This window comes from Cryptomeria japonica, chromosome 2, assembly GCF_030272615.1.
Source record: "Cryptomeria japonica chromosome 2, Sugi_1.0, whole genome shotgun sequence".
In the NCBI taxonomy this organism is placed as follows: domain Eukaryota; kingdom Viridiplantae; phylum Streptophyta; class Pinopsida; order Cupressales; family Cupressaceae; genus Cryptomeria; species Cryptomeria japonica.
The window spans coordinates 244,881,932-244,898,475 of NC_081406.1; positions in this window are offsets into that span (position 1 = coordinate 244,881,932).

Sequence of the window (16,544 nt, forward strand, 5' to 3'; positions counted from 1 at the left end):
AAACTTTATATATTATTGTAGTTCACTTGATTCTTTACAATTTAAGAAAAATAAAAAATTATTTTCGATTTGTTTAGTGCAACTTATGCTTCACACATGAATAGGTACCAAATTTTCAGGATGTGCTCGATTGGAAAAATCATAAAAAAAAAATACTCAACAAAAAATTACAAAAAAATACAGATCTTCTAGTGCTCGCTCTTAACTATCTTTCTGCCAAAGGATTTGTCAAAATACTAAATCTAACTATGACTTTTTTGATGTGCACGTCAGACACTATGTTATGTTTTTCAGAAAAAAAACAGGGTCAGTTTTTCGTGCACGAAGGATTTGACCCCCTTAATCTTATCCAATTTTGAAAAAGTTTAGTAGTTTGAAAACTAGATTCAGAGTACTACAATATTTGTTGTTTTATTATCTTCATATCTTGAGTGGATGACGTTCAGCTTTTGCCTCTCAGTTTAGGTTCACCTGATTTCAGAAAAAAAAAGTGTCCACTTATACCCCCTTTTTGACCACCATCTTTGTGCACTTACCCCTATCTAAAATTATCTAGGACCACTGTATTGAAGTAATGATCATAGGTGGTGTTTATGCTAGATTTAGATACTAAAATTATTGTAAGACCTAAGGGAATAAACCACTAAAACCCTAGTCCTATAATGAAATCCAACATAAAACCAATGTAGAACCTAAGATCATGGAAAACGTCAAATAACAAAAAATTATACTATTCACATGCTCCAAGGACTTGTCTTCATTTTCCTCCTATCTCTATTGATCTTGATTGATATTTTTGATCTCATATTTGTGTATGCACAATAGCTCAATGGTAAAAAAATGTGGTTGAGTATGCAATTCAATAGAGTTTGGGTACTTGCACTTGATTGAGATATGAAAGGATAAGAAAAGTATCCTCTTTTATAGAGAGTTCCCTAAAGAATGGAGGGATATGATTAAGAAGTGGAAGGATAAATGGTTGTCTCATATTAGAGGGTAGGAGTAAGAAACAAGAAAATATTAGGAGAGGTGGTTAAAGTTAAATTAAGAGATGAACATGTCACTTGTCATAGAGGGAAAAAACTAATGAATTAATTAAATAAATAAAGATTTTTTTAATCAATAGAAGAGATGGGGTCAATTAGGCTAGAAAATTTTTAGGTGTTCATAGGTGGTGATTTCAATGCTACCCTCAAAATAGCAGATAAGAAAGGGGGAAAAGATATTTTTGGAGCAACTCAGCTAAATTTCCATAATTTTATTTCCGATAATGGTCTTTTGGAGGTCAAGTATAAGAATGGGGTGTTCACTTGGACGAATAGGAGACAAGGTTTTTTGAACATTGCTAAAAAGTTAGACGATTTCTTTCTAGCAAGATTAAAGTGGGCAAATATCTCATTTGTGTTTGAAGCTAATATTTTCCCTTTTTTTGGGCCAGATCATTACTCGATCCCTTTGTTGATTCAACATGATACAATTCCCATTGGATGCCAATTAAAGTTTGAAAAAATATGGCTTCATGCAAATGGTTTTAGAGAGAGATTACTTTATATTGGTGACCAAACATCCCTTCTAGAGATGGTAAGAAGGCCTTCATTGTTTTAAAGAAGATTCAATTTATCAAATCATGTATAAAGAATGGAATAGGGTTCATTTTAAGGACACTTTTATAGAAATGCCCAGATTGGAGCAACAACTTGATAAACTTAATAATAAAGTTATTCAATCCAATATGGATGAGGTAGATTTTCAAGAAGAAAAAAATTGAATTCTCAATATGTGGAAGTGTTGGCAAGAGAGGTTTATTGGCATCAAAAATCTAGAGAATGTTGGTTGAAGGAAGGTGATCATAATACAAAATTCTCTCAAAATTTAGTTAAGGATAAAAGATCCAATAATATAATTCACACAATTAAAAATGCAGATGGGGTATGGTTAAAAAAGAAAAATGATATCAACATGGAAGCATTTGTCTATTTGAAAAATCTTCTTTCTGTCGATCATGTTCACTCTTCTTTGCTAAAATACCAAACTCATTCTTAGAGAAACATAATCATTTACTCATAGAACCAGTGCACATCGAAGAAGTAAAATGTTCTTTGATTTCAATGAAGGGGGACAAATCCCGTTCCCCTGATGGATTTATAGCCCTCTTTTTCTAGAAGTTTTGGGATATTATCAAGGTTGATTTATGGGGGGCAGTGGAGGAGTCTAGAATTGATTGTTCTATACTAAAGGATTCAAATAACAAAATGATTATGTCTTATTCCCAAGAGGGTATATGTCCAAGCCTTTGACTATTTTTGTCCCATCTCTCTTTGTAACATAGTTTATAAAGTCATTTCCAAAGTCATGGCAAACAAGCAAAATTTAGGTAATAAGCTCCATAATTTCTGAGGACAACAACGACTTCACTCCAAATCATTCTATTGTTGAAGGCATAAGTACTGGTCATGAGGCAATACACTCTAACAAGACATCTAAAACTAATAGGATGTTTATTAAACTAGATATTAGGAAATCTATGATCAAGTGGATAGGAAATTTTTGTTGAATGTCTTGAGTCGACTTGGATTTAATCAACAATGGATCTCTTGGGTATGAAGTTGTATATGTGGTCTACAATTCTTGATCCTTTTTAATGGAAGTTCCTAGAGGATTCTTGTAGGCATCTCAAGGGATTAGACAAGGGGAACCAATTTATCCCTTTCTTTTCATTATTATGGTAGAGGTGCTTGGTAGGTATATCACAAAGAAAAGAAGAGAAGATTGATGGTAATGTTCTTGTATTTCTCATGGGACTAATTCTATCTCTCACTTTTAGTTCACAAACCATGACACCCTTCTAATGGGCGAATCTTCACTTAGAGAGGCTCGATGCATGAAGATGGAATTGGATACATATTGTAATACCTCAAGTCAAGAAATTAACTAGAGGAAATTGGAAATTTATTTCTTCAATACCAATCTAGAGAAGCAAAAGGAAATTTCAGGAATTTTGGGAATTAAGTCAAGCTCTCTTCTAGGTAAGTTCTTGAGTATTCCACTATTTGTTGTGGCTAATAAATCAAACCTTTGGGAAAATTTTATAGATAGTTGTCTTAATATAATAGATGGATGGAAAAGTAAGTGGCTTACATCGATTGGTTGTATTCTCATATTGAAGATAGATATTTTAGCAATACCAATCTATTCCATGATGTGTCTCAAAATACCAATGAAAGTTCTCAAGGTTTTTGAAAAAAAGATGCAAATTGTTTATGGAAAAGAAGTAGGGATCATGATAAAATCCTATTATTGCCCTAGGATAAAATATGCCAACCAAATTGTGCATGGGTGATAGGTCTTAAATATGTAGGCAAATTATGAATGAGGCTACGTGGGAAAAGTTAATTTGGAGTATGTATAGTAATCCGGATCAAAAGTAGGAAAAACTATTTTGGGATAAATATCTTGATAATCATCACAAAGAAATAATTTTGACCATTAAAAGTAATCCCAAAGGCTTTGCTACATGGAATTTTAATCAATATCTTATTTCCATGTGATTACAGATCACATTTCTTGGAATTTGGGAGATGGTAAGTCAATAATGTTTTGGGAAGATTCTTGGGAAGGTCTCCAAGTTCTTGGAGAGAATGATAGATTCAAGGATTTATTTTAGATTACAAAAGATAGATGGGGTTTGACGTTAGCATATTTTATGGAGAGTGCAATGGTAGATGGGATCATAGAATGAAAATACAAGTCAGTGGATTATTTGAATTTGGATAGGGAGAATGTAGCTCGATGTTGCAAATAATCTTTTGCAAAAGGAAAATTTTCCTCTCAAGTGGCTTGGATAAAATATTTTTGTGTGGTTCTCAACAAGGGAAATATCCAGTTAAAATTGGATACTGCATTTTAGAATCGCCAAATTCAATGATGAATGGCTTGCATATTTATGTTGGAATAAGCACTATCTATAAAAGGCGAGCTCTTTTTCTTGGTTGTCTTTAAGGGTTCACATTCTTACTGGTGATCGGTTGCAAAGATTAGGTTTTCAAGGTTCATTTAGGTGTGTCCTATGTAACAAGAATAAAGAGACACTAGACCATCTTCTACCAAACTATGAATTTTCCAATGACTATTGGAGGTTTGTAACTAAAAATTTGGGATGGAAAACACCACTTCTAGTTTCTTTGAAAGAAGTGTTTCAAAGTTCGGTACAGGTTGATTTAAAATCAACCTTTTCTAGTATATGGTAGGCTAGTCCATCTATGATTATTTAGGAAATTTGAAAAGAGACAAATAAAAAGATTTTTGAGGAGAAAATGGAATCATTATTAAGTGTATGTAGTAGAATTAAAATGGCCATTTTAGAGTTGGTTAGTACAACAACATCTAAAATTTTCTTTTGCCAAGATGATAGTTTTATCCAAGCCAAATGGACTTATAGAAAATTTTGACCTATTAATGGGCCTATCCAAGTTGATTTTAATAACAAGGTGAAGTCTGGTGATGAATGGGTGAAGCCTAAAATATATTGGGTGAAAGTCAACTTTGACAGGGCATCGGAAGGGAATACAAGACCTTTAGGTGAAGGGTTTGTGGCAAGAAATTGGGACGATAATGTTCTTTCCTTTGGAGTGAAAAGGCTAAAGGAGGGGATGCATAATGAAGCTGAAATCTAAGTGGCATTATTAAAAATCAAGATGTCCAAGAGAATATTAGTGGTCAATTTAAATTTAGAAGGCAATTCTCAAATTATTATTCATGCAATAATAAGGGGTGAATGTACTTCTTGGAATTTAAATAAAATTGTTGAAATTACCAAAAATCTTTTAATTTTCTTTAAAAAGATTAAAATTTTCCATGTGTTGAGAAATGGAAATAGGGTGGCAAACAAGTTGTCAAAATGGGTAGTGTCATTAATGGATGATTAGGTAGAATTTTATTGGGAAGATTTACGGGGGATCCCAATCACTAATCTATGACGGATCCTACTCCTCCAAAAATAGATACAATCATGGGAAGTGTGCATTTAATGGGAAGGGATGGGGGTGTATTTTATAGTCGACATCAAGGCTTCAATGTGTGAGATTCTGCGAGAAGTGAGAACCGAGTCAAGATCTGATGTCGGTCATAGATCACATGCAACTCCTCAAGCAACAAATGATCGAAGATTAAAATAGCTTAATTAAGATAATTTTGATATGGGAGAGAAATAGAGACAAAGAAGAGAATTTGGAGAAGACTCTCACTAAGCTATCACTGAACTTATGAAGGTGAGAGTATAGTTCTTATTATATAGAAAAATATAAGCATATACATCCAAGGGGTGCATTAACTCCTATTCCCCATAAAAAGTGGGAGGTTTTACCTTCTTGGTAAATGCCAAAACATGTGGCATAACCTCCTTACATGAAGACAAGAAATTAGTTGATAAAGTTGGCACATAAGGCCAAAAGAGGGTGTGTAACCCAACTACTCCATAACCCACTTAGGAAATGACAAAATAGTGGTTATGAGAGGTGGCACAACAAGCCAAAAGAGGGTGTGTAACTCGACTACCCATGTGAGGTGGAGAGTTACACATGAAGCTGAAGTATTTTGCCATGTGTCCTCATATAAACCACTCATATTAACCTAAGCAAGTTTAAATAATATATTTGCAAGAAAAATAAATACCCCCTAACATAAGGAAAATAATAAACCTACACTAACACCCCCCTTAAGCGTAGCTTAGGTGGGTGAAAATATGGGTCCCGACAAATGCAACCATGTACATAGATATCCCCCTAAAAGAAGAAGTCCCCCATAAGAAAAATAGCCCCCCCCCCCCTTAAATAAGGAGAGAAAGAAATAAAGACTAAGAAGCCCCTCCTGAAGTAGACACCTATCGTAGCCCAAGCAGAGATCACAAATGATGGAACTTGCTTTCGGTGAAGGGTTTGGTGAAGATGTCCATAGTCTGCTCTGATGTAGAACAATACTTAAGATCAATGATGCCTTCCTGAATTAGCTCCCAAATGTAGTGCATATGTATCTCAATGTGTTTCATCCTCTGGTGATGAATTGGATTTCTTGAGATCTATATAGCACTTTGATTATCACAAAAGATGATAGTAGGCTTCCTAACTAGAATACCAAACTCAGTGAGAATATTCTGAGGCCAAATAGCCTCAGTGGTGGCATTAACTGCCCCTTGATACTCAGCCTCTGTTGATGAAAGAGAAATTGCAGATTGCTTCTTACTCAACCAACAAACTGGACCAGAACAGAGTGAGAAGCAATACCCTAAAGTGGACTTGCGATCTTGAGAATCACCCACCCAATCTGAATTCGTATATCCCACCAAGTCAAAATCCATGCCTGCTGCATACTGAATTCCATAATTGTGAGTACCCTGAATGTAGTGGAGAATCTGCTTAGCTTCTTTCCAAAGCAACTCATGTGGCTCCTGCATGAATGAAGAGACCATGCCCACCACATATGAAATGTCAGGTCTCAAATGAGTCAAGTAGATGAGGCTCCCAACAAGTTGTCGATATAAAGTGTTATCAACCAAGGGTGAAGAGCACTTAGCCTCAAGTTTGACCCCAGACAAAAAAGGAGTAGGTGCAAGCTTACAATCAACCATGCAAAATTTGGAGAGCATATCAAGTGCATACTTGGGTTATCCAAGGAAGATGCCTGAAGAAGATTGAGTGATCTCAATTCCCAAGAAGTAATGTAGAAGACCCAAGTCTGACATCAAAAATCTATAATGTAGAGCATTTTTCACTACCTTCATGGTGGATGAGTGACTCCCTGTGATCAACAAGTCATCAACATAGAGAACTAGAAATGTGAGAGTATTATCCTACTACAGAATGTAGACGTTCAGATCAGAATGGCATCGAGTAAAACCAACTATCAGAAGGAAGGAGTCTATCTTGGCATACCAAGCTCGAGGAGCTTGTTTGAGGCCATAGAGAGACTTTCAAAGTCGACACACAAGTGAAGGATCCTGAACAAATCCTTGTGGTGCTCCATGTAGATTTCCTCCTGAAGGTCACCATGAAGAAATGCACTCTTCACATCCATTTGATGAACTTCCCAATGATGGGCTGCAGCAATAGAAAGGACAAGCCGGATGGAATTCATCTTAGTAACTGGAGCAAAAGTCTCAAAGTAATCAACCTCTGGAACTTGGGAAAAACCTTTTGCTACCAAGCGAGCCTTATACTTATCAACCGACCCATCTACTACAAATTTTGTTTGATAGATCCACTTGTATCGAATAAGTTTCCTTCCCTTAGGGAGAGGAACTAAATCCCATGTGTTATTCCTTTCCAAGAAATTAAACTCTTCTTGCATTGCAACATCCCATTCGGGAACACCTGAAGCTTCTCGAAAGGACTGTGGATCAGAAGATGAAGAAATGAAGAGATGTGGAGCTTGCTGAAATTGTGATCTAGTTCTTCTAGTCTGATGGATCACCAAGCCAATCTCTTGCTGACTCAAAATTTTGTCGAGCCCAAAGAGGCACTGAAGCTAGAGAGTTTGGGGAAGAATCATCAACCTCTCAATAATGACTATGATAAGAATGTGAATCCTCACCATCATTATCACCATCTGAAGTGGAGGAAGAAGACTCCTCATCAGGATTAGGAGGATTAAGATCCTCAGAATAATTGTCATCATCATGCAACATCTCCAATGTGATAGTGGATGGAGAAGTGGTATGAGAAGAAATAGAATAACTCTCCTCAAAACGAACACTCCTCTCAATGAACAACTCATGTATAGAGGGATGGAGAATTCTATACCCTTTGACATCATCTGGATACCCAACAAATATGCAAGGCTTGCTCTGCGGATCCATAGCCTTGCGTTTGTCTGCTGGAATGTGGGCCCATGCAAGAGAACCAAACACTATGAAATGCTTAACTATAGGTTTCTGACCATTCCAAGCTTGAAAAGGAGTTACCCCCTTCATAGCTTTATGAGGAACTCAGTTCTAGATGTAACATGCACAATTGATGGCCTCTGCCCAATACTAAGGTGCCAAAGATTTGGAGTGAATCATACAATTTGCCATCTCCTTCAAAGACCTATTCTTGTGTTCTGTGAAACCATTCTATTGAGGACTATATGAAATTGTGTGCTGCATGTTGATACCTTCTTAAGCACAAAATTATTCAAACTGATTATTAACATATTCACCCCCATTATCTGTACGCAAAATCTTGATGAACTTCCCAAATTGTATCTCTGCAAAAGCTTTGAAATCTAGAAAATTCTCAAATACCTCAGACTTTTGTTTTAGAAAGTAAACCCATGTAAATCTAGAAAAGTCATCAATAAATGCTAAGACATATCTAGCCCTGCTGAAAGATGGTTGTGGAAATGCTCTTGCCAAGTCACTATGTACCAACTCCAATAGTTGTGTAGCTCTCCATGCTTTGCCTTTATCATACTTCTCCTTAGGATGTTTACCAAGAATACATCTCTGGCAAACTCCATCAAAAAATCGAATAGAAGGCGACCCTAAAACCATATCCTATTGACTGAGTTGTTGCAAGTAACGATAGTTCAAGTGGCCAAATCGTTGATGCCACAAACAACTAATCTCATCTGCATGACTGAGCAAAACTTTCGAAGGAGAGTCAGGAACAAAGTGAAAAAACTGATATAATCTAGATTGATGATCTGCTTTTCCCACAACAATAGTAGACCCATTATGCATTTAACTGATTACCACTGTATCTGGTGTGAACTCAACTCGCTTGCTAGAACCAGTGTGAGTGATCTAATAAACAGATAGGAGATTAGTTGTTAAAGATGGAACACAAAGGACATCCTTAAATGTTCCTTCGCCCACATCAACAGACCCTCTCCCATACACTTCAATAGGAGTGTCACCACCCATTAGTATGGAAGGCATAGAACATGGCTCTAAAGAGGTGAAATCATCTTCTGAAGAAGCCATGTGGTGCGAAGCACCTGAGTCAATTATCCAAGAATTGGGTTGTGAAGCAACAACAACTAGGGCCTTACCCTTTCCTTTCCCTTTACTCTTATATGTGTCCTTAAAAGATCCTTCTGATGAACTCTGTTTAACTGAATCAGGCACCTTGATATTATTCTTTTCAAGAAGATTTGAAAGGTGATCAATTTGTTTCTTTAAACACTTATGTTCATCATGACTAGGCCTCTTACAATAAGAACACTTGACCTTCTTCTTCTTAGGTTGTTCACCTTTTGATGAAGAGGTCTGATTATCTGCTTTTGAAGTAGCAGATTTTTTATCTTTTTTCTTCTCTCCTTGGTTTTTTTGTTTCTTATCTTGCTTACTAGACCTTTTTTTTCTTTTGTGCCTTGATTTCCAGCTAAGGCATGTTACTTAGAGGGTTTTATTGTACCCATTTGAACCAATTTGTCTTGCTCCCTAGTGAGTTCTACAATAAATTCATCTAGAGAAGACATTTTGAATGTGGTACCTAGGGCACATTTTGTAGCATAGAATGTGGAAACAAACACTGAATAGTTAGGACCAAGCCTAGAAATAATACTCAAGATCAGTTGCTTATCATCTTTCTTAGTTCCACACCATTCCAACTACAATCTTACAGACTTAAGTTTAGTGAAGAAGTCTTGTATAGTATCAAAATTGGTTGGATTCAACCCTATGAATTCATTCTCTAACTGATGACTTCTTAGCTCATCCTGCTTACCAAAGAGGTTTTCCAAAGTGGTCCACACTGCATTTGGTGTAGTGGCAGATTCAATGTGAAAAAGAAGGTCAGGAAAGACTGACATACATAGAGTACCAAAATCTTCATCACATTTATTAAACCATTTAATCTTTTCTGCAGCATCTTGAGGTTCAGTTTCAAGTCCCATAGTAACACGATGATATCCATGTCTTTTCAGATATATTATCATCTTAGATTTCCATTCAAATTAATTATATGGTGTTAAAAGTGGAACTATAGGTGCATCCATGATAGTAGAAAAGAAGATTGCAAAAAATCAAGAAAAGTGCAAGAAAGAAGACACAAGAGACACCCCCCCTTTTCACTAGTCTCAGAAATCACCCCCCCAAATATTACAAGGTTGGCACTTTATAATTAGTGCATTTACAAGGCTTTTTATCATATTACAATTCTTTTAAGGCACCAATGGCCAAAAAATAGAAATTTTCAATACAAATAATTTGAGACAAGATCTGAAACAAAATAGCCTTATAGCTGCTTAATTTATCTCAATACTTTTCCAACAACTATTAGTTTTTGAAAAACAGAGTTGTGAGGAGACAAATATGACCAGTTGAAGAGAAAAAGAAGCAGTTGATACAACCTTTAATATCTGATAGAAAAAGGAAGAAAAAAGTCAATTAGACCTGCAATAATGGAGAGTTCTCATTTCCATCTTTTCGTCAAGTATTTGTTTGCAAAAATCCGACACCCAAGGCAAAAGTTGTGCAACTTTTAAGAAAGGTTGCCGAATTTGCTTGTTAGAAAAACGCTTAGGCCCTATTCAAGCTTTATTTATGTAACAAATATTAATTTTATGGGAACACCATCAGAAACCCATAAGTTTTTCGATGATGGGAAGAAAACCCAGAAATCGTTTTTCCTAAAAATGAAAACAAGTTGGAACACTAAAGCCGAAATGAAAACAGCTCCAGTAAAAAGATTTTACTCTGATTTTTTTACTGTCCTCCAAACTCTGATTTTGGTGATGTAAAAGTCACTTTTGACTTTCTCAAGCCTTATGGACACTCTAGAAATGTTTATTGAGCTTCCAATATTACCACAAAGCTGCAATAACCCAAATCTCACAAGAACACATACATGTAAACCAGATTTAACTAGAAGCTATTTTCCTTTAAACTGTTCTGATTCTCCAGATCACACGAGAATGCAAGAGAAGAGAATACTTAGTTTTTAAGGAAAATATTAGCTATCGAAAAGTCTCAAATCCCTCAAATAAATCAGAAAAAACAATAAGCTATACTAGACAACAAGCTCTGATACCATGTGAGATTCAGCGAGAAGCGAGAACCGAGCCAAGATTTGATGTTAGTCGTAGATCAAATGCAACTCTTCAAGCAACAGATGATCTAAGATTAAAATAGCTTAATGAAGATAATTTTGATATGAGAGAGAAATAGAGACAAAGAAGAGAATTTGGAGAAGACTCTCACCGAGCTATCACTGAACTTATGAAGGTGAGAGTATAGTGCTTATTAAATAGAAAAATATAAGCATATACATCCAAGGGGTGTAGTAACTCCTATTCCCCATAAAAAGTTGGAGGTTTTACCTTCTTGGTAAATGCCAAAACATGTGGCATAACCTCCTTACATGAAGATAGGAAAGGAGTTGAGAAAGTTGGCACATAAGGCCAAAAAAGGGTGTGTAACCCAACTACCCCATAATCCACTTAGGAAATGATAAAATAGTGGTTATGAGAGGTGGCACAACAATCCAAAAGAGGGTGTGTAACTCAACTACCCATGTGAGGTGGAGAGTTACACATGTAGCTGAAGTATTTTGCCATGTGTCCTCATATAAACCACTCATATTAACCTAATCAACCTTAAATAATATATGTGTAGGAAAAATAAATACCTCCTAACATAAGGAAAATAAAAAACCTACACTAACAGATTTGATGCAATATGAGTTGGTAGTGGCATAGGTTGGTGTGCAACAAATTGGTGGTGAAGCAATGAAAAACATAGGAAAACTTCACCCTGGTCACTCCCAAAGAGCAACTTGCCTTGTTGAGTTGAATTTCAGAGAAGCGACTCCATAGTGTTTTTAAATTTGATGACCATTTATTCGTGTAGATACTGAACATACGGTTTGGAGAACAATTCATGAGAATGGAGTATAGGTATTAAACAAATAATAATATTATCTCAATGTTGGTGGCATGGGGTCGGAGTTGGGAAGTAAGGAGGACACCCAATGGGTCATTAAGGAGTGTGTGGAAGAAGATTGGATGTGTGGATTGAGGGAAATTTTAGAGTGGGAATGACTGGGTGAAGGTCTTCTAGTTGCAGAAGGAGATTGTTTGAAATTAGTTATCAAACCATCAAAACTCCAACCTTTAATTTGATGGATTTTGGCGAACAATGTGGATGAGAGGAAGGAAAAAGTGTACATTGGGTGAGACACCTTGAAGGACTATCTCTGTGAGTGGGGCTTGGACCACGAGGATGCCGATGTGAAGAGGGATCGGAAGGGGAAAGCTTGTGCAGAAGGGGTGTATGAGCATGGTGGGGTGGTGAAGGAGTGGAAGGACAAAGCTCGAGCAACTATCAATTTTGAAGACCACTGGGTCAATGGAACCCTTAGGGCATGCATGCAATAGGTTTTTGAAGAATAGTTTTCTGTGAATTTTGTAAGAATGCTCTATTTGTGGTATGTTTTTTATGGATAATTGTAATTTTTCTTTGAAATCTAAATACAGTAACAACTCTTTAGAATATATTATGTATATCTATATAGGGTCAAGTGTCGGATGGCGTTCTGTTAAAAAACAATATGATGATATATGCTGGCAAGGTGCTTAGGGTTTTTGTTGTTGGTGTTGTCTTAGAATTTTAATATCAATATAAATCTAAATTTAAGCATTAATAAAATTATTATATTATGGATAAAAATAAAAAATAAAACCTTGAATAATAAACTATAGTATAATGAACTACAAACAAACTCATGCATACTTATTAAAGGCTTAGGATAAATTAAAGTCAAGTTAAAAAAAATTCATAACAAAGCTATTCTTAAAAGATATGCATGCAATGTATAAAGTGATTTAATCATGACAACAAATCTTGCAAGAATAAATGTATTAAATTCAGTTTTTGTTTGCATGCATAGATAATAAACTCTTAACTCCTTGAAGTGCATGAAAAAGTGATGCAATTTTTGAAGAAGTTGAGAAAATACAACTTCAGAGATCCCAAGAACACCTGTTAGCAAAATACCTATCACAAGAGAAGATTGGAGGCAAAAACACTAATGGATCTGAAGAAGAAGATTATCATTCAAAGAGGGAATTCAATTAATTAAAAAGTACAATACAATCTTCATAAAAGGATATTTGCAACCCTAAAGGTGTGCAACCCTAAAGGGATAATGTGTATTTAATAATTAATACCTACAATATTATTAAATGCCTAAGTTTAGCTTAAGCGTAGAGTATAATAGACTAATAATCAAATAAATAATTATTAGCTAATACAAGATAACTCTAACACCCCCCCTTAAGATGAACTTAGGGAGTAGCTAAAAAACTAAATGCAAGAAAGCAAAATGCAACTACATGAAAAAGGCAAAAAATTTGGGTCCTGACAACAAAGCCTGATGAGTTACCCAATCACAACCAAATCTCTATGAACTGGAGAAATAGAGAAAACCATGTGGGAAAAAAACTCTACTCCAAAAAGAGATGGAAAAAGCAAGTGAAGGACTGAAGAAGCCTCCAAACAAGAATGTTCCAAAAAGATAGGAACAAGAGAAGAGCAGAAGAATCACTACATTGTCAAAGAATAATTGTCGATCTGAAGAACCTCCACTGAAATAGAAGATGATTAAGTAGAGAAGACTGTAATCTGCATGAGTGCCCTCAAATAACACTACTCGAATCAGATGGCACACAAAGGCAAACAACTAAACTCGAAGATACAGATGGCATAAAACACCAAAGCTTGAAGAGCTGATCCAATGAACCAAGAAATAATTAGAACAATAGGAGAAACCCCCCCATAATGTGGACAAGGGTGAGGGATAGGTTCACTGAAAAAGACGGACAACAAGAACCGCATGACGAAGAACGAGGAACATCGAAGGTGCAGAGAAAGTACATAGTGTCGTGGAAGGAACACTCACTTGACACACACCATGATGCTAATGTCGTGGAAGGTACACTCACATGACAAAGGTAGATGGCAAACAAAGGCAAACATCAACCCCCCCATGACACTTTATAATATAGTGCATGTATAATAAGACACAAGATATGCAAGATCCCAAGTATACAATGCATAGTGGCACTTTATCTCAGTGTGTTTAAATAAAGAAAATGCTTACAAAAAATGTCTACAATGATTAGAAGAGACATAAGGCCGGAAATAAAGAAAGAACAGCCAAAGATGAGACATCCTACTCAAAGAAAGAGATCCCAGGCCCTGAAACATCCAAGATATTTACTAGAGTGTTGAAAATAAAAGAACTGAATAAAATGTACCTAGAGCAAAATTTGGAAATAAAACTCATATGACTAGAAAGTGCACAAAACAAGCTTTCCAACGATATAAAGTTTTTGAAAAATGGAGTTCGGATGCTCAAGTTATTTCTCCCGGAGTGCAAAAAGAAACTTCTAGCTTTGACAACAAAAAACACCATCAAAAGAGAAAAATCAGAAGATCAAACCTCCAGATATGAAGAGAACTCGAAAAGAGCTTTTTGATGATATAAAGTTTTTGAAAAACCACCTCCATATGACCAAGTTACGGTCAAAATAAAAAATACCCCTCTTTTAGGGCATAAAGGGCAAAAAGAAAAAAATTAATTTTTTTTAAAGAAAAATTTTCTGATGCATTTGCAGGTACAGACGTATGGATTTTTGTGCCTCGTAAAGCATGCCAATAAAAAATCATGACCCAGATGCCCTTGTCATCGAAATAGGTCGAATATCAAAATGACTGGAAACTCCTTTCGAAAGCCAACACTGTGGTCTTTTTTTCGGCCCAAACTACTCTAATTTTTTTTTTAATGATTTTTCTGATGAATTTCTTGAAACTTGTGCCAAAAAAAGATAAAACCAAAAAAAAAGTCTAGAAACAAATTTTATATGGAAATAGGGGGTTTTTGGGTGTTCTGAGCTCAACGGTGAGGTCCATTTGAGCCCAATATGATCAGAAACAAAACAACTACCCAATATCCAATAAAAAAGCTCTAAAAATATTGAAACCCTAACCTCCAAAAATCTTCTGAAAAATTCAAGAACAAGTAGCAGTAGATGCAGGCTTTGATACCATGAAGAAGTTGAGAAAATATAACTTCAGAGTTCCCAAGAACACCTATTAGCAAAATACCTGTCACAAGAGAAGATTGGAGGCAAAAACACTAATAGCTCTGAAGAAAAAGATTATCATTCAGAGAGGGAATTCAATTAATTAAAAAGTACAATACAATCTTTATAAAAGGATATTTGCAACCCTAAAGGTGTGCAACCCTAAATATGTGCAACCTAAAGAAACCCTAAAGGGATAATGTGTATTTAATAATTAGAATAATTATTAAATACCTACAATATTATTAAATGCCTAAGTTTAGCTTAAGCGTAGAGTATAATAGACTAATAATTAAATAAATAATTATTAACTAATACAAGATAACTCTAACAATTTTTTTTCCCCAAATTTCATAGTAATAGAACGAAACTCCATTGATGGCTTAGAAATTGTCATTTCACATTGTGAAACAAGTTTCGGGCTTTGAAATGCAAAATAGCGTTAAGCCATCACATTTCTAGTAACACGGGTCTTAGGTTAAATTTTGCTGTTATACATTGGTGTAATGGTAAAATAAGAACATTCATCTTCTTTTTCATTTATTTTTGTGTTTATGTTGAGACAATGTTTTCATACATGTATATTTAGACAAATGGTGCAGTTGCGTAAATTTAGACTCATTGTCCTAGATCTTATTCATTCCTATACACACCTATTTTCATGAATTGAGTTTTACCTTATTCCACACATATGTCTACACCATTTCCTATATTTGACATTTATTATACCTCTCCATTCACCTACCTCCATATGGTGAAAGTCGCTCGGATTAGAATATTCACTCATCTTGGAACATTACTATAGTTGTAGTAGCAATCCCACAATTAAATCTAGTTAACCAAGACCCTTTACCTTTCCCAACCAAAAATATTTGTATAGTTTTGTCTCATATGCTAGTATTTAAACACGTTTAGTGCATTTACTTTTAATTTATGAAGAATTTCTCATTCTGAAGAATTGAACTACAAATCAATATCAACACATTTCAATTAAATATTTTAAAATGAGTAGTAAATCTCCAAAGCAAGGCCCTTGTTTGGTGTCTTTGATGATTTTATACACTAACTTGTCTCTTTGTGATTAATGATACCCTTTAAGATATTTCTAATTAATATAGTCTAGATGTCTTCAAAGGGAACAATTAGAAAATATAGATTAACCAACCAAGAAGGAAAGTAGAGCATCATTATTCTTAGGGACAAGTTTGGACTTCGAGAACTAAATTGCAATCATGAAGTTCTCCTTTGAATGTGCACGTGCTTCAAGTACGAAAACTAAGACATGCTTTTAACATAGAGTTTACATTTTTAGACTAACAACAATCAACATTCTAGAATATTCATGTAAGATTTACAGTAGAGCTGTGTGTGTGTGTGTGTGTGTCCTTCTTATTAATTATTTTATTTAGCAATTATACTTGTGAAAGTTCCATTATCCAGCAATTGGTAATTGATCTAGGATAATTTATGATTTTGTGCCCTTG